The sequence below is a fragment of the Ambystoma mexicanum genome (genome assembly GCF_040938575.1).
Source record: "Ambystoma mexicanum isolate Mex_15411 chromosome 12 unlocalized genomic scaffold, UKY_AmexF1_1 Mex_chr12_unloc.1, whole genome shotgun sequence".
Taxonomy (NCBI): domain Eukaryota; kingdom Metazoa; phylum Chordata; class Amphibia; order Caudata; family Ambystomatidae; genus Ambystoma; species Ambystoma mexicanum.
Window position 1 is genome coordinate 14,892,184 of NW_027182322.1, and position 19,458 is coordinate 14,911,641.

Below are 19,458 nucleotides of genomic sequence, written 5' to 3' on the forward strand. Positions count from 1 at the left end.
CTGCGGAAGGTCAATGGTGCTTCCATTGGTTTTGCCACTAGGCGATCCATTGCAGCCCTAGAATGAAGCATAACCCGCTGAATGCATTCAGGGTGTTCTGCGGTGGGAAAGGTCAGAGGGGGTGATAGTTGGTGAGCGTGCACAGCACCTCAGAATGACACCACTGCCTAGCAGGGGGACCGGTGGAGACACTATTTTCAGCCAATGCCCCTCTGTCTGAACGAGTCTGCCTTGTGTCATCCCGGTAAGAGATCAGGCTAACAGGCTTCCAATGAAAAAAGCAGACATCACACTGAAGCATGGTGCACCGTGCATGTCCACAATCATCGGCTCCAAAGAGAAGACGTTCAGGAACAGGATTTAGTATGGCAAAAGAACACATCATCCTAATTCCTATGTACAGGATAAAAAGCCCACAATTGAGGAAAAATATCACATGGAGATGCCTGGGATCGAACCTGTGGCCTCATACTTCCCAAGTATGTGCTCTACCACTGAGTTACATCCCCACTGCCAGCAAGGAACTGTGAAATCTACCAGATGCTGGCTGGCTGCTTGGGACTAACAGCGCCCAGAACTGACGGTAACTGTCGAATTGGAGTTTCCAAATGGCAGACTTCATTTTAGAGCCACCTGTGTCTGGTTGTCCATAGAAACATGCAGAAAGGCTGCCCCCCCATGCAATTCCCCTGACCAACTAATGAAAAATATCAATATGTTCAAGACTTTTGCTTTTAGAAGCCAGAGATAGGCCCCAGCAGCAGAGCTGGTAGGATATTCCAGCTCAAAACTAACAAGTTACAGAACCTGATCGACTTAGGTTGACAACAGAGGCACATCTGTGGCCACATCCAGTGAAAACAAATTATTTTTAAAGCTAGGCATCATATGCTACAAAGGTACAATGGTGGAGCTATACATTCGGAACCAAAACAATCGACTGAAAAGAAACGCAAGGCAATGCCAATACTTTCACGATTCTGCACCGTTAAAACTGTGGTGTGATGTTTCTCTCTGTGCATTTCTATTTGTAGTGATTGTGAAGGCATACAGGATGTTGACACTGGCAGGGACGTAAACCTCAGTGATATATTATAGGCAGGTTTGCCATACGGGCACCAGCGTTTTCTCAGACAAATAGATATGAATGTCGATGATCCTATAATCATGGCCCGAGTTGCAGTGTGAAATACAAAATAACCGGGACAAAATCACACTGATGTTTATGCAAATGGAGATGCCGGGGATTGAACCCGGGACCTCATACATGCGAAGCATGCGCTCTACCACTGAGCTACATCCCCTCGGTGTGCAGTGGGCCTGTCCTGCAGACATCTTTTCCTGGGAGAATTCTTCCGGTCAAAATATGCTGCCAACTGAAGCACTAGCAAAAGACCAGGGAAAACGGGAGCAAGACTGGAAAAGCACATGGTCAGCTGAAGCAGTGTGCATTATGCTTCTCCATAAGAGATGACTTCCAGGGGAAGTATTCCACCAGAGGATTACCGTGCTCAAAGAGCCATCTCGTGGACAGAGACCATATGACAGTCAAAAAAAGGGAAACAATTGGAGATGCCAGGGATTGGACCCAGGGCCTCATCCATGCAAAGCAAGTGCTCTACCACTGAGCTACATCCCCTCGGTATGCAGTGTGTCTGTCCCGCAGACATAATTTTCAGGGAGAACTCTTCTGGTCAAAACATTCTGCCGAGTGAAGCACTAGCAAAAGAGCAGGGAAAACTGGAGCAAGAATGGAAAACCTCATGGTCACACTGAAGCAGTGTGCATTTTGCTTCTCCATAAGAGATGACTTCCAGGGGAAGATTTCCACCAGAGGATTACTGTGCTCAAAGGGCCATCTAGTGGATAGAGATCATATGACAGTCAAAAAGAGAAACAAGTGGAAATGCCCCAGGTCCTCATACATGCAAAGCATGCGCTCTACCACTGAGCTACATCCCCGCTGAGAGGACGCTTCCTCATCACACCTAAAAGCTTCAGGAGGGAGTGGGCTAAGTAAGGAAAGGGGTTTGCAGTAGTGCATATGAAAAAACATGACAACTGCCAAATTACATCTTACTACTTACAATGACAAAGTTAAAGCGCCAGGTCGATCTCATCACGTTGGTGCCTGAGACATCACATAATGTGACACAGCCATCTCGGATAGATGCCCCAGATTTGAGAAGTGTAGTTATGGAGAAAAAATAAATATATATATATATATATATATATATATGTATGTCTTCAAACACCAAAAATGAGATAGCACCATTTCGCGCAGGAATTCCTCCAGCCGAAAGCCCACATATGTTGCTAGATAGACTGACACCTCTTTCGGATGTCCTTCTGTATTTGCTGGCTAGTGGAAAGCAACGTGGACCCACCACTCTATAGCTCTGCCGTCATGAGTGTCCCTAGCACACTCGGCAGATGTCGCTTCTCTAGGCAGACAAGCAGTGGAATTCTGCGGAAGGTCAATGGTGCTTCCATTGGTTTTGCCACTAGGCGATCCATTGCAGCCCTAGAATGAAGCATAACCCGCTGAATGCATTCAGGGTGTTCTGCGGTGGGAAAGGTCAGAGGGGGTGATAGTTGGTGAGCGTGCACAGCACCTCAGAATGACACCACTGCCTAGCAGGGGGACCGGTGGAGACACTATTTTCAGCCAATGCCCCTCTGTCTGAACGAGTCTGCCTTGTGTCATCCCGGTAAGAGATCAGGCTAACAGGCTTCCAATGAAAAAAGCAGACATCACACTGAAGCATGGTGCACCGTGCATGTCCACAATCATCGGCTCCAAAGAGAAGACGTTCAGGAACAGGATTTAGTATGGCAAAAGAACACATCATCCTAATTCCTATGTACAGGATAAAAAGCCCACAATTGAGGAAAAATATCACATGGAGATGCCTGGGATCGAACCTGTGGCCTCATACTTCCCAAGTATGTGCTCTACCACTGAGTTACATGCCCACTGCCAGCAAGGAACTGTGAAATCTACCAGATGCTGGCTGGCTGCTTGGGACTAACAGCGCCCAGAACTGACGGTAACTGTCGAATTGGAGTTTCCAAATGGCAGACTTCATTTTAGAGCCACCTGTGTCTGGTTGTCCATAGAAACATGCAGAAAGGCTGCCCCCCCATGCAATTCCCCTGACCAACTAATGAAAAATATCAATATGTTCAAGACTTTTGCTTTTAGAAGCCAGAGATAGGCCCCAGCAGCAGAGCTGGTAGGATATTCCAGCTCAAAACTAACAAGTTACAGAACCTGATCGACTTAGGTTGACAACAGAGGCACATCTGTGGCCACATCCAGTGAAAACAAATTATTTTTAAAGCTAGGCATCATATGCTACAAAGGTACAATGGTAGAGCTATACATTCGGAACCAAAACAATCGACTGAAAAGAAACGCAAGGCAATGCCAATACTTTCACGATTCTGCACCGTTAAAACTGTGGTGTGATGTTTCTCTCTGTGCATTTCTATTTGTAGTGATTGTGAAGGCATACAGGATGTTGACACTGGCAGGGACGTAAACCTCAGTGATATATTATAGGCAGGTTTGCCATACGGGCACCAGCGTTTTCTCAGACAAATAGATATGAATGTCGATGATCCTATAATCATGGCCCGAGTTGCAGTGTGAAATACAAAATAACCGGGACAAAATCACACTGATGTTTATGCAAATGGAGATCGGGACCTCATACATGCGAAGCATGCGCTCTACCACTGAGCTACATCCCCTCGGTGTGCAGTGGGCCTGTCCTGCAGACATCTTTTCCTGGGAGAATTCTTCCGGTCAAAATATGCTGCCAACTGAAGCACTAGCAAAAGACCAGGGAAAACGGGAGCAAGACTGGAAAAGCACATGGTCAGCTGAAGCAGTGTGCATTATGCTTCTCCATAAGAGATGACTTCCAGGGGAAGTATTCCACCAGAGGATTACCGTGCTCAAAGAGCCATCTCGTGGACAGAGACCATATGACAGTCAAAAAAAGGGAAACAATTGGAGATGCCAGGGATTGGACCCAGGGCCTCATCCATGCAAAGCAAGTGCTCTACCACTGAGCTACATCCCCTCGGTATGCAGTGTGTCTGTCCCGCAGACATAATTTTCAGGGAGAACTCTTCTGGTCAAAACATTCTGCCGAGTGAAGCACTAGCAAAAGAGCAGGGAAAACTGGAGCAAGAATGGAAAACCTCATGGTCACACTGAAGCAGTGTGCATTTTGCTTCTCCATAAGAGATGACTTCCAGGGGAAGATTTCCACCAGAGGATTACTGTGCTCAAAGGGCCATCTAGTGGATAGAGATCATATGACAGTCAAAAAGAGAAACAAGTGGAAATGCCCCAGGTCCTCATACATGCAAAGCATGCGCTCTACCACTGAGCTACATCCCCGCTGAGAGGACGCTTCCTCATCACACCTAAAAGCTTCAGGAGGGAGTGGGCTAAGTAAGGAAAGGGGTTTGCAGTAGTGCATATGAAAAAACATGACAACTGCCAAATTACATCTTACTACTTACAATGACAAAGTTAAAGCGCCAGGTCGATCTCATCACGTTGGTGCCTGAGACATCACATAATGTGACACAGCCATCTCGGATAGATGCCCCAGATTTGAGAAGTGTAGTTATGGAGAAAAAATAAATATATATATATATATATATATATATATATGTATGTCTTCAAACACCAAAAATGAGATAGCACCATTTCGCGCAGGAATTCCTCCAGCCGAAAGCCCACATATGTTGCTAGATAGACTGACACCTCTTTCGGATGTCCTTCTGTATTTGCTGGCTAGTGGAAAGCAACGTGGACCCACCACTCTATAGCTCTGCCGTCATGAGTGTCCCTAGCACACTCGGCAGATGTCGCTTCTCTAGGCAGACAAGCAGTGGAATTCTGCGGAAGGTCAATGGTGCTTCCATTGGTTTTGCCACTAGGCGATCCATTGCAGCCCTAGAATGAAGCATAACCCGCTGAATGCATTCAGGGTGTTCTGCGGTGGGAAAGGTCAGAGGGGGTGATAGTTGGTGAGCGTGCACAGCACCTCAGAATGACACCACTGCCTAGCAGGGGGACCGGTGGAGACACTATTTTCAGCCAATGCCCCTCTGTCTGAACGAGTCTGCCTTGTGTCATCCCGGTAAGAGATCAGGCTAACAGGCTTCCAATGAAAAAAGCAGACATCACACTGAAGCATGGTGCACCGTGCATGTCCACAATCATCGGCTCCAAAGAGAAGACGTTCAGGAACAGGATTTAGTATGGCAAAAGAACACATCATCCTAATTCCTATGTACAGGATAAAAAGCCCACAATTGAGGAAAAATATCACATGGAGATGCCTGGGATCGAACCTGTGGCCTCATACTTCCCAAGTATGTGCTCTACCACTGAGTTACATGCCCACTGCCAGCAAGGAACTGTGAAATCTACCAGATGCTGGCTGGCTGCTTGGGACTAACAGCGCCCAGAACTGACGGTAACTGTCGAATTGGAGTTTCCAAATGGCAGACTTCATTTTAGAGCCACCTGTGTCTGGTTGTCCATAGAAACATGCAGAAAGGCTGCCCCCCCATGCAATTCCCCTGACCAACTAATGAAAAATATCAATATGTTCAAGACTTTTGCTTTTAGAAGCCAGAGATAGGCCCCAGCAGCAGAGCTGGTAGGATATTCCAGCTCAAAACTAACAAGTTACAGAACCTGATCGACTTAGGTTGACAACAGAGGCACATCTGTGGCCACATCCAGTGAAAACAAATTATTTTTAAAGCTAGGCATCATATGCTACAAAGGTACAATGGTAGAGCTATACATTCGGAACCAAAACAATCGACTGAAAAGAAACGCAAGGCAATGCCAATACTTTCACGATTCTGCACCGTTAAAACTGTGGTGTGATGTTTCTCTCTGTGCATTTCTATTTGTAGTGATTGTGAAGGCATACAGGATGTTGACACTGGCAGGGACGTAAACCTCAGTGATATATTATAGGCAGGTTTGCCATACGGGCACCAGCGTTTTCTCAGACAAATAGATATGAATGTCGATGATCCTATAATCATGGCCCGAGTTGCAGTGTGAAATACAAAATAACCGGGACAAAATCACACTGATGTTTATGCAAATGGAGATCGGGACCTCATACATGCGAAGCATGCGCTCTACCACTGAGCTACATCCCCTCGGTGTGCAGTGGGCCTGTCCTGCAGACATCTTTTCCTGGGAGAATTCTTCCGGTCAAAATATGCTGCCAACTGAAGCACTAGCAAAAGACCAGGGAAAACGGGAGCAAGACTGGAAAAGCACATGGTCAGCTGAAGCAGTGTGCATTATGCTTCTCCATAAGAGATGACTTCCAGGGGAAGTATTCCACCAGAGGATTACCGTGCTCAAAGAGCCATCTCGTGGACAGAGACCATATGACAGTCAAAAAAAGGGAAACAATTGGAGATGCCAGGGATTGGACCCAGGGCCTCATCCATGCAAAGCAAGTGCTCTACCACTGAGCTACATCCCCTCGGTATGCAGTGTGTCTGTCCCGCAGACATAATTTTCAGGGAGAACTCTTCTGGTCAAAACATTCTGCCGAGTGAAGCACTAGCAAAAGAGCAGGGAAAACTGGAGCAAGAATGGAAAACCTCATGGTCACACTGAAGCAGTGTGCATTTTGCTTCTCCATAAGAGATGACTTCCAGGGGAAGATTTCCACCAGAGGATTACTGTGCTCAAAGGGCCATCTAGTGGATAGAGATCATATGACAGTCAAAAAGAGAAACAAGTGGAAATGCCCCAGGTCCTCATACATGCAAAGCATGCGCTCTACCACTGAGCTACATCCCCGCTGAGAGGACGCTTCCTCATCACACCTAAAAGCTTCAGGAGGGAGTGGGCTAAGTAAGGAAAGGGGTTTGCAGTAGTGCATATGAAAAAACATGACAACTGCCAAATTACATCTTACTACTTACAATGACAAAGTTAAAGCGCCAGGTCGATCTCATCACGTTGGTGCCTGAGACATCACATAATGTGACACAGCCATCTCGGATAGATGCCCCAGATTTGAGAAGTGTAGTTATGGAGAAAAAATAAATACATATATATATATATATATGTATGTCTTCAAACACCAAAAATGAGATAGCACCATTTCGCGCAGGAATTCCTCCAGCCGAAAGCCCACATATGTTGCTAGATAGACTGACACCTCTTTCGGATGTCCTTCTGTATTTGCTGGCTAGTGGAAAGCAACGTGGACCCACCACTCTATAGCTCTGCCGTCATGAGTGTCCCTAGCACACTCGGCAGATGTCGCTTCTCTAGGCAGACAAGCAGTGGAATTCTGCGGAAGGTCAATGGTGCTTCCATTGGTTTTGCCACTAGGCGATCCATTGCAGCCCTAGAATGAAGCATAACCCGCTGAATGCATTCAGGGTGTTCTGCGGTGGGAAAGGTCAGAGGGGGTGATAGTTGGTGAGCGTGCACAGCACCTCAGAATGACACCACTGCCTAGCAGGGGGACCGGTGGAGACACTATTTTCAGCCAATGCCCCTCTGTCTGAACGAGTCTGCCTTGTGTCATCCCGGTAAGAGATCAGGCTAACAGGCTTCCAATGAAAAAAGCAGACATCACACTGAAGCATGGTGCACCGTGCATGTCCACAATCATCGGCTCCAAAGAGAAGACGTTCAGGAACAGGATTTAGTATGGCAAAAGAACACATCATCCTAATTCCTATGTACAGGATAAAAAGCCCACAATTGAGGAAAAATATCACATGGAGATGCCTGGGATCGAACCTGTGGCCTCATACTTCCCAAGTATGTGCTCTACCACTGAGTTACATCCCCACTGCCAGCAAGGAACTGTGAAATCTACCAGATGCTGGCTGGCTGCTTGGGACTAACAGCGCCCAGAACTGACGGTAACTGTCGAATTGGAGTTTCCAAATGGCAGACTTCATTTTAGAGCCACCTGTGTCTGGTTGTCCATAGAAACATGCAGAAAGGCTGCCCCCCCATGCAATTCCCCTGACCAACTAATGAAAAATATCAATATGTTCAAGACTTTTGCTTTTAGAAGCCAGAGATAGGCCCCAGCAGCAGAGCTGGTAGGATATTCCAGCTCAAAACTAACAAGTTACAGAACCTGATCGACTTAGGTTGACAACAGAGGCACATCTGTGGCCACATCCAGTGAAAACAAATTATTTTTAAAGCTAGGCATCATATGCTACAAAGGTACAATGGTGGAGCTATACATTCGGAACCAAAACAATCGACTGAAAAGAAACGCAAGGCAATGCCAATACTTTCACGATTCTGCACCGTTAAAACTGTGGTGTGATGTTTCTCTCTGTGCATTTCTATTTGTAGTGATTGTGAAGGCATACAGGATGTTGACACTGGCAGGGACGTAAACCTCAGTGATATATTATAGGCAGGTTTGCCATACGGGCACCAGCGTTTTCTCAGACAAATAGATATGAATGTCGATGATCCTATAATCATGGCCCGAGTTGCAGTGTGAAATACAAAATAACCGGGACAAAATCACACTGATGTTTATGCAAATGGAGATGCCGGGGATTGAACCCGGGACCTCATACATGCGAAGCATGCGCTCTACCACTGAGCTACATCCCCTCGGTGTGCAGTGGGCCTGTCCTGCAGACATCTTTTCCTGGGAGAATTCTTCCGGTCAAAATATGCTGCCAACTGAAGCACTAGCAAAAGACCAGGGAAAACGGGAGCAAGACTGGAAAAGCACATGGTCAGCTGAAGCAGTGTGCATTATGCTTCTCCATAAGAGATGACTTCCAGGGGAAGTATTCCACCAGAGGATTACCGTGCTCAAAGAGCCATCTCGTGGACAGAGACCATATGACAGTCAAAAAAAGGGAAACAATTGGAGATGCCAGGGATTGGACCCAGGGCCTCATCCATGCAAAGCAAGTGCTCTACCACTGAGCTACATCCCCTCGGTATGCAGTGTGTCTGTCCCGCAGACATAATTTTCAGGGAGAACTCTTCTGGTCAAAACATTCTGCCGAGTGAAGCACTAGCAAAAGAGCAGGGAAAACTGGAGCAAGAATGGAAAACCTCATGGTCACACTGAAGCAGTGTGCATTTTGCTTCTCCATAAGAGATGACTTCCAGGGGAAGATTTCCACCAGAGGATTACTGTGCTCAAAGGGCCATCTAGTGGATAGAGATCATATGACAGTCAAAAAGAGAAACAAGTGGAAATGCCCCAGGTCCTCATACATGCAAAGCATGCGCTCTACCACTGAGCTACATCCCCGCTGAGAGGACGCTTCCTCATCACACCTAAAAGCTTCAGGAGGGAGTGGGCTAAGTAAGGAAAGGGGTTTGCAGTAGTGCATATGAAAAAACATGACAACTGCCAAATTACATCTTACTACTTACAATGACAAAGTTAAAGCGCCAGGTCGATCTCATCACGTTGGTGCCTGAGACATCACATAATGTGACACAGCCATCTCGGATAGATGCCCCAGATTTGAGAAGTGTAGTTATGGAGAAAAAATAAATATATATATATATATATATATATATATATGTATGTCTTCAAACACCAAAAATGAGATAGCACCATTTCGCGCAGGAATTCCTCCAGCCGAAAGCCCACATATGTTGCTAGATAGACTGACACCTCTTTCGGATGTCCTTCTGTATTTGCTGGCTAGTGGAAAGCAACGTGGACCCACCACTCTATAGCTCTGCCGTCATGAGTGTCCCTAGCACACTCGGCAGATGTCGCTTCTCTAGGCAGACAAGCAGTGGAATTCTGCGGAAGGTCAATGGTGCTTCCATTGGTTTTGCCACTAGGCGATCCATTGCAGCCCTAGAATGAAGCATAACCCGCTGAATGCATTCAGGGTGTTCTGCGGTGGGAAAGGTCAGAGGGGGTGATAGTTGGTGAGCGTGCACAGCACCTCAGAATGACACCACTGCCTAGCAGGGGGACCGGTGGAGACACTATTTTCAGCCAATGCCCCTCTGTCTGAACGAGTCTGCCTTGTGTCATCCCGGTAAGAGATCAGGCTAACAGGCTTCCAATGAAAAAAGCAGACATCACACTGAAGCATGGTGCACCGTGCATGTCCACAATCATCGGCTCCAAAGAGAAGACGTTCAGGAACAGGATTTAGTATGGCAAAAGAACACATCATCCTAATTCCTATGTACAGGATAAAAAGCCCACAATTGAGGAAAAATATCACATGGAGATGCCTGGGATCGAACCTGTGGCCTCATACTTCCCAAGTATGTGCTCTACCACTGAGTTACATGCCCACTGCCAGCAAGGAACTGTGAAATCTACCAGATGCTGGCTGGCTGCTTGGGACTAACAGCGCCCAGAACTGACGGTAACTGTCGAATTGGAGTTTCCAAATGGCAGACTTCATTTTAGAGCCACCTGTGTCTGGTTGTCCATAGAAACATGCAGAAAGGCTGCCCCCCCATGCAATTCCCCTGACCAACTAATGAAAAATATCAATATGTTCAAGACTTTTGCTTTTAGAAGCCAGAGATAGGCCCCAGCAGCAGAGCTGGTAGGATATTCCAGCTCAAAACTAACAAGTTACAGAACCTGATCGACTTAGGTTGACAACAGAGGCACATCTGTGGCCACATCCAGTGAAAACAAATTATTTTTAAAGCTAGGCATCATATGCTACAAAGGTACAATGGTAGAGCTATACATTCGGAACCAAAACAATCGACTGAAAAGAAACGCAAGGCAATGCCAATACTTTCACGATTCTGCACCGTTAAAACTGTGGTGTGATGTTTCTCTCTGTGCATTTCTATTTGTAGTGATTGTGAAGGCATACAGGATGTTGACACTGGCAGGGACGTAAACCTCAGTGATATATTATAGGCAGGTTTGCCATACGGGCACCAGCGTTTTCTCAGACAAATAGATATGAATGTCGATGATCCTATAATCATGGCCCGAGTTGCAGTGTGAAATACAAAATAACCGGGACAAAATCACACTGATGTTTATGCAAATGGAGATCGGGACCTCATACATGCGAAGCATGCGCTCTACCACTGAGCTACATCCCCTCGGTGTGCAGTGGGCCTGTCCTGCAGACATCTTTTCCTGGGAGAATTCTTCCGGTCAAAATATGCTGCCAACTGAAGCACTAGCAAAAGACCAGGGAAAACGGGAGCAAGACTGGAAAAGCACATGGTCAGCTGAAGCAGTGTGCATTATGCTTCTCCATAAGAGATGACTTCCAGGGGAAGTATTCCACCAGAGGATTACCGTGCTCAAAGAGCCATCTCGTGGACAGAGACCATATGACAGTCAAAAAAAGGGAAACAATTGGAGATGCCAGGGATTGGACCCAGGGCCTCATCCATGCAAAGCAAGTGCTCTACCACTGAGCTACATCCCCTCGGTATGCAGTGTGTCTGTCCCGCAGACATAATTTTCAGGGAGAACTCTTCTGGTCAAAACATTCTGCCGAGTGAAGCACTAGCAAAAGAGCAGGGAAAACTGGAGCAAGAATGGAAAACCTCATGGTCACACTGAAGCAGTGTGCATTTTGCTTCTCCATAAGAGATGACTTCCAGGGGAAGATTTCCACCAGAGGATTACTGTGCTCAAAGGGCCATCTAGTGGATAGAGATCATATGACAGTCAAAAAGAGAAACAAGTGGAAATGCCCCAGGTCCTCATACATGCAAAGCATGCGCTCTACCACTGAGCTACATCCCCGCTGAGAGGACGCTTCCTCATCACACCTAAAAGCTTCAGGAGGGAGTGGGCTAAGTAAGGAAAGGGGTTTGCAGTAGTGCATATGAAAAAACATGACAACTGCCAAATTACATCTTACTACTTACAATGACAAAGTTAAAGCGCCAGGTCGATCTCATCACGTTGGTGCCTGAGACATCACATAATGTGACACAGCCATCTCGGATAGATGCCCCAGATTTGAGAAGTGTAGTTATGGAGAAAAAATAAATATATATATATATATATATATATATATATGTATGTCTTCAAACACCAAAAATGAGATAGCACCATTTCGCGCAGGAATTCCTCCAGCCGAAAGCCCACATATGTTGCTAGATAGACTGACACCTCTTTCGGATGTCCTTCTGTATTTGCTGGCTAGTGGAAAGCAACGTGGACCCACCACTCTATAGCTCTGCCGTCATGAGTGTCCCTAGCACACTCGGCAGATGTCGCTTCTCTAGGCAGACAAGCAGTGGAATTCTGCGGAAGGTCAATGGTGCTTCCATTGGTTTTGCCACTAGGCGATCCATTGCAGCCCTAGAATGAAGCATAACCCGCTGAATGCATTCAGGGTGTTCTGCGGTGGGAAAGGTCAGAGGGGGTGATAGTTGGTGAGCGTGCACAGCACCTCAGAATGACACCACTGCCTAGCAGGGGGACCGGTGGAGACACTATTTTCAGCCAATGCCCCTCTGTCTGAACGAGTCTGCCTTGTGTCATCCCGGTAAGAGATCAGGCTAACAGGCTTCCAATGAAAAAAGCAGACATCACACTGAAGCATGGTGCACCGTGCATGTCCACAATCATCGGCTCCAAAGAGAAGACGTTCAGGAACAGGATTTAGTATGGCAAAAGAACACATCATCCTAATTCCTATGTACAGGATAAAAAGCCCACAATTGAGGAAAAATATCACATGGAGATGCCTGGGATCGAACCTGTGGCCTCATACTTCCCAAGTATGTGCTCTACCACTGAGTTACATGCCCACTGCCAGCAAGGAACTGTGAAATCTACCAGATGCTGGCTGGCTGCTTGGGACTAACAGCGCCCAGAACTGACGGTAACTGTCGAATTGGAGTTTCCAAATGGCAGACTTCATTTTAGAGCCACCTGTGTCTGGTTGTCCATAGAAACATGCAGAAAGGCTGCCCCCCCATGCAATTCCCCTGACCAACTAATGAAAAATATCAATATGTTCAAGACTTTTGCTTTTAGAAGCCAGAGATAGGCCCCAGCAGCAGAGCTGGTAGGATATTCCAGCTCAAAACTAACAAGTTACAGAACCTGATCGACTTAGGTTGACAACAGAGGCACATCTGTGGCCACATCCAGTGAAAACAAATTATTTTTAAAGCTAGGCATCATATGCTACAAAGGTACAATGGTGGAGCTATACATTCGGAACCAAAACAATCGACTGAAAAGAAACGCAAGGCAATGCCAATACTTTCACGATTCTGCACCGTTAAAACTGTGGTGTGATGTTTCTCTCTGTGCATTTCTATTTGTAGTGATTGTGAAGGCATACAGGATGTTGACACTGGCAGGGACGTAAACCTCAGTGATATATTATAGGCAGGTTTGCCATACGGGCACCAGCGTTTTCTCAGACAAATAGATATGAATGTCGATGATCCTATAATCATGGCCCGAGTTGCAGTGTGAAATACAAAATAACCGGGACAAAATCACACTGATGTTTATGCAAATGGAGATCGGGACCTCATACATGCGAAGCATGCGCTCTACCACTGAGCTACATCCCCTCGGTGTGCAGTGGGCCTGTCCTGCAGACATCTTTTCCTGGGAGAATTCTTCCGGTCAAAATATGCTGCCAACTGAAGCACTAGCAAAAGACCAGGGAAAACGGGAGCAAGACTGGAAAAGCACATGGTCAGCTGAAGCAGTGTGCATTATGCTTCTCCATAAGAGATGACTTCCAGGGGAAGTATTCCACCAGAGGATTACCGTGCTCAAAGAGCCATCTCGTGGACAGAGACCATATGACAGTCAAAAAAAGGGAAACAATTGGAGATGCCAGGGATTGGACCCAGGGCCTCATCCATGCAAAGCAAGTGCTCTACCACTGAGCTACATCCCCTCGGTATGCAGTGTGTCTGTCCCGCAGACATAATTTTCAGGGAGAACTCTTCTGGTCAAAACATTCTGCCGAGTGAAGCACTAGCAAAAGAGCAGGGAAAACTGGAGCAAGAATGGAAAACCTCATGGTCACACTGAAGCAGTGTGCATTTTGCTTCTCCATAAGAGATGACTTCCAGGGGAAGATTTCCACCAGAGGATTACTGTGCTCAAAGGGCCATCTAGTGGATAGAGATCATATGACAGTCAAAAAGAGAAACAAGTGGAAATGCCCCAGGTCCTCATACATGCAAAGCATGCGCTCTACCACTGAGCTACATCCCCGCTGAGAGGACGCTTCCTCATCACACCTAAAAGCTTCAGGAGGGAGTGGGCTAAGTAAGGAAAGGGGTTTGCAGTAGTGCATATGAAAAAACATGACAACTGCCAAATTACATCTTACTACTTACAATGACAAAGTTAAAGCGCCAGGTCGATCTCATCACGTTGGTGCCTGAGACATCACATAATGTGACACAGCCATCTCGGATAGATGCCCCAGATTTGAGAAGTGTAGTTATGGAGAAAAAATAAATACATATATATATATATATATGTATGTCTTCAAACACCAAAAATGAGATAGCACCATTTCGCGCAGGAATTCCTCCAGCCGAAAGCCCACATATGTTGCTAGATAGACTGACACCTCTTTCGGATGTCCTTCTGTATTTGCTGGCTAGTGGAAAGCAACGTGGACCCACCACTCTATAGCTCTGCCGTCATGAGTGTCCCTAGCACACTCGGCAGATGTCGCTTCTCTAGGCAGACAAGCAGTGGAATTCTGCGGAAGGTCAATGGTGCTTCCATTGGTTTTGCCACTAGGCGATCCATTGCAGCCCTAGAATGAAGCATAACCCGCTGAATGCATTCAGGGTGTTCTGCGGTGGGAAAGGTCAGAGGGGGTGATAGTTGGTGAGCGTGCACAGCACCTCAGAATGACACCACTGCCTAGCAGGGGGACCGGTGGAGACACTATTTTCAGCCAATGCCCCTCTGTCTGAACGAGTCTGCCTTGTGTCATCCCGGTAAGAGATCAGGCTAACAGGCTTCCAATGAAAAAAGCAGACATCACACTGAAGCATGGTGCACCGTGCATGTCCACAATCATCGGCTCCAAAGAGAAGACGTTCAGGAACAGGATTTAGTATGGCAAAAGAACACATCATCCTAATTCCTATGTACAGGATAAAAAGCCCACAATTGAGGAAAAATATCACATGGAGATGCCTGGGATCGAACCTGTGGCCTCATACTTCCCAAGTATGTGCTCTACCACTGAGTTACATCCCCACTGCCAGCAAGGAACTGTGAAATCTACCAGATGCTGGCTGGCTGCTTGGGACTAACAGCGCCCAGAACTGACGGTAACTGTCGAATTGGAGTTTCCAAATGGCAGACTTCATTTTAGAGCCACCTGTGTCTGGTTGTCCATAGAAACATGCAGAAAGGCTGCCCCCCCATGCAATTCCCCTGACCAACTAATGAAAAATATCAATATGTTCAAGACTTTTGCTTTTAGAAGCCAGAGATAGGCCCCAGCAGCAGAGCTGGTAGGATATTCCAGCTCAAAACTAACAAGTTACAGAACCTGATCGACTTAGGTTGACAACAGAGGCACATCTGTGGCCACATCCAGTGAAAACAAATTATTTTTAAAGCTAGGCATCATATGCTACAAAGGTACAATGGTGGAGCTATACATTCGGAACCAAAACAATCGACTGAAAAGAAACGCAAGGCAATGCCAATACTTTCACGATTCTGCACCGTTAAAACTGTGGTGTGATGTTTCTCTCTGTGCATTTCTATTTGTAGTGATTGTGAAGGCATACAGGATGTTGACACTGGCAGGGACGTAAACCTCAGTGATATATTATAGGCAGGTTTGCCATACGGGCACCAGCGTTTTCTCAGACAAATAGATATGAATGTCGATGATCCTATAATCATGGCCCGAGTTGCAGTGTGAAATACAAAATAACCGGGACAAAATCACACTGATGTTTATGCAAATGGAGATGCCGGGGATTGAACCCGGGACCTCATACATGCGAAGCATGCGCTCTACCACTGAGCTACATCCCCTCGGTGTGCAGTGGGCCTGTCCTGCAGACATCTTTTCCTGGGAGAATTCTTCCGGTCAAAATATGCTGCCAACTGAAGCACTAGCAAAAGACCAGGGAAAACGGGAGCAAGACTGGAAAAGCACATGGTCAGCTGAAGCAGTGTGCATTATGCTTCTCCATAAGAGATGACTTCCAGGGGAAGTATTCCACCAGAGGATTACCGTGCTCAAAGAGCCATCTCGTGGACAGAGACCATATGACAGTCAAAAAAAGGGAAACAATTGGAGATGCCAGGGATTGGACCCAGGGCCTCATCCATGCAAAGCAAGTGCTCTACCACTGAGCTACATCCCCTCGGTATGCAGTGTGTCTGTCCCGCAGACATAATTTTCAGGGAGAACTCTTCTGGTCAAAACATTCTGCCGAGTGAAGCACTAGCAAAAGAGCAGGGAAAACTGGAGCAAGAATGGAAAACCTCATGGTCACACTGAAGCAGTGTGCATTTTGCTTCTCCATAAGAGATGACTTCCAGGGGAAGATTTCCACCAGAGGATTACTGTGCTCAAAGGGCCATCTAGTGGATAGAGATCATATGACAGTCAAAAAGAGAAACAAGTGGAAATGCCCCAGGTCCTCATACATGCAAAGCATGCGCTCTACCACTGAGCTACATCCCCGCTGAGAGGACGCTTCCTCATCACACCTAAAAGCTTCAGGAGGGAGTGGGCTAAGTAAGGAAAGGGGTTTGCAGTAGTGCATATGAAAAAACATGACAACTGCCAAATTACATCTTACTACTTACAATGACAAAGTTAAAGCGCCAGGTCGATCTCATCACGTTGGTGCCTGAGACATCACATAATGTGACACAGCCATCTCGGATAGATGCCCCAGATTTGAGAAGTGTAGTTATGGAGAAAAAATAAATATATATATATATATATATATATATATGTATGTCTTCAAACACCAAAAATGAGATAGCACCATTTCGCGCAGGAATTCCTCCAGCCGAAAGCCCACATATGTTGCTAGATAGACTGACACCTCTTTCGGATGTCCTTCTGTATTTGCTGGCTAGTGGAAAGCAACGTGGACCCACCACTCTATAGCTCTGCCGTCATGAGTGTCCCTAGCACACTCGGCAGATGTCGCTTCTCTAGGCAGACAAGCAGTGGAATTCTGCGGAAGGTCAATGGTGCTTCCATTGGTTTTGCCACTAGGCGATCCATTGCAGCCCTAGAATGAAGCATAACCCGCTGAATGCATTCAGGGTGTTCTGCGGTGGGAAAGGTCAGAGGGGGTGATAGTTGGTGAGCGTGCACAGCACCTCAGAATGACACCACTGCCTAGCAGGGGGACCGGTGGAGACACTATTTTCAGCCAATGCCCCTCTGTCTGAACGAGTCTGCCTTGTGTCATCCCGGTAAGAGATCAGGCTAACAGGCTTCCAATGAAAAAAGCAGACATCACACTGAAGCATGGTGCACCGTGCATGTCCACAATCATCGGCTCCAAAGAGAAGACGTTCAGGAACAGGATTTAGTATGGCAAAAGAACACATCATCCTAATTCCTATGTACAGGATAAAAAGCCCACAATTGAGGAAAAATATCACATGGAGATGCCTGGGATCGAACCTGTGGCCTCATACTTCCCAAGTATGTGCTCTACCACTGAGTTACATGCCCACTGCCAGCAAGGAACTGTGAAATCTACCAGATGCTGGCTGGCTGCTTGGGACTAACAGCGCCCAGAACTGACGGTAACTGTCGAATTGGAGTTTCCAAATGGCAGACTTCATTTTAGAGCCACCTGTGTCTGGTTGTCCATAGAAACATGCAGAAAGGCTGCCCCCCCATGCAATTCCCCTGACCAACTAATGAAAAATATCAATATGTTCAAGACTTTTGCTTTTAGAAGCCAGAGATAGGCCCCAGCAGCAGAGCTGGTAGGATATTCCAGCTCAAAACTAACAAGTTACAGAACCTGATCGACTTAGGTTGACAACAGAGGCACATCTGTGGCCACATCCAGTGAAAACAAATTATTTTTAAAGCTAGGCATCATATGCTACAAAGGTACAATGGTAGAGCTATACATTCGGAACCAAAACAATCGACTGAAAAGAAACGCAAGGCAATGCCAATACTTTCACGATTCTGCACCGTTAAAACTGTGGTGTGATGTTTCTCTCTGTGCATTTCTATTTGTAGTGATTGTGAAGGCATACAGGATGTTGACACTGGCAGGGACGTAAACCTCAGTGATATATTATAGGCAGGTTTGCCATACGGGCACCAGCGTTTTCTCAGACAAATAGATATGAATGTCGATGATCCTATAATCATGGCCCGAGTTGCAGTGTGAAATACAAAATAACCGGGACAAAATCACACTGATGTTTATGCAAATGGAGATCGGGACCTCATACATGCGAAGCATGCGCTCTACCACTGAGCTACATCCCCTCGGTGTGCAGTGGGCCTGTCCTGCAGACATCTTTTCCTGGGAGAATTCTTCCGGTCAAAATATGCTGCCAACTGAAGCACTAGCAAAAGACCAGGGAAAACGGGAGCAAGACTGGAAAAGCACATGGTCAGCTGAAGCAGTGTGCATTATGCTTCTCCATAAGAGATGACTTCCAGGGGAAGTATTCCACCAGAGGATTACCGTGCTCAAAGAGCCATCTCGTGGACAGAGACCATATGACAGTCAAAAAAAGGGAAACAATTGGAGATGCCAGGGATTGGACCCAGGGCCTCATCCATGCAAAGCAAGTGCTCTACCACTGAGCTACATCCCCTCGGTATGCAGTGTGTCTGTCCCGCAGACATAATTTTCAGGGAGAACTCTTCTGGTCAAAACATTCTGCCGAGTGAAGCACTAGCAAAAGAGCAGGGAAAACTGGAGCAAGAATGGAAAACCTCATGGTCACACTGAAGCAGTGTGCATTTTGCTTCTCCATAAGAGATGACTTCCAGGGGAAGATTTCCACCAGAGGATTACTGTGCTCAAAGGGCCATCTAGTGGATAGAGATCATATGACAGTCAAAAAGAGAAACAAGTGGAAATGCCCCAGGTCCTCATACATGCAAAGCATGCGCTCTACCACTGAGCTACATCCCCGCTGAGAGGACGCTTCCTCATCACACCTAAAAGCTTCAGGAGGGAGTGGGCTAAGTAAGGAAAGGGGTTTGCAGTAGTGCATATGAAAAAACATGACAACTGCCAAATTACATCTTACTACTTACAATGACAAAGTTAAAGCGCCAGGTCGATCTCATCACGTTGGTGCCTGAGACATCACATAATGTGACACAGCCATCTCGGATAGATGCCCCAGATTTGAGAAGTGTAGTTATGGAGAAAAAATAAATACATATATATATATATATATGTATGTCTTCAAACACCAAAAATGAGATAGCACCATT

General features: G+C 46.4%; 3 non-coding genes across 3 annotated transcripts; all 3 read right to left on the reverse strand.

Annotated features, from left to right (window-relative positions):
* Positions 1 to 1,232: 1,232 nt before the first annotated feature.
* TRNAA-CGC (transfer RNA alanine (anticodon CGC)) lies at positions 1,233 to 1,304 on the reverse strand. The gene has a single exon. It is a non-coding gene; the product is annotated as a tRNA-Ala (tRNA).
* A 7,295-nt stretch (positions 1,305 to 8,599) lies between these two features.
* On the reverse strand, positions 8,600 to 8,671 carry TRNAA-CGC (transfer RNA alanine (anticodon CGC)). Its single transcript has one exon. It is a non-coding gene; the product is annotated as a tRNA-Ala (tRNA).
* A 7,297-nt stretch (positions 8,672 to 15,968) lies between these two features.
* On the reverse strand, positions 15,969 to 16,040 carry TRNAA-CGC (transfer RNA alanine (anticodon CGC)). The gene has a single exon. It is a non-coding gene; the product is annotated as a tRNA-Ala (tRNA).
* Between the last annotated feature and the right edge of the window lie 3,418 nt (positions 16,041 to 19,458).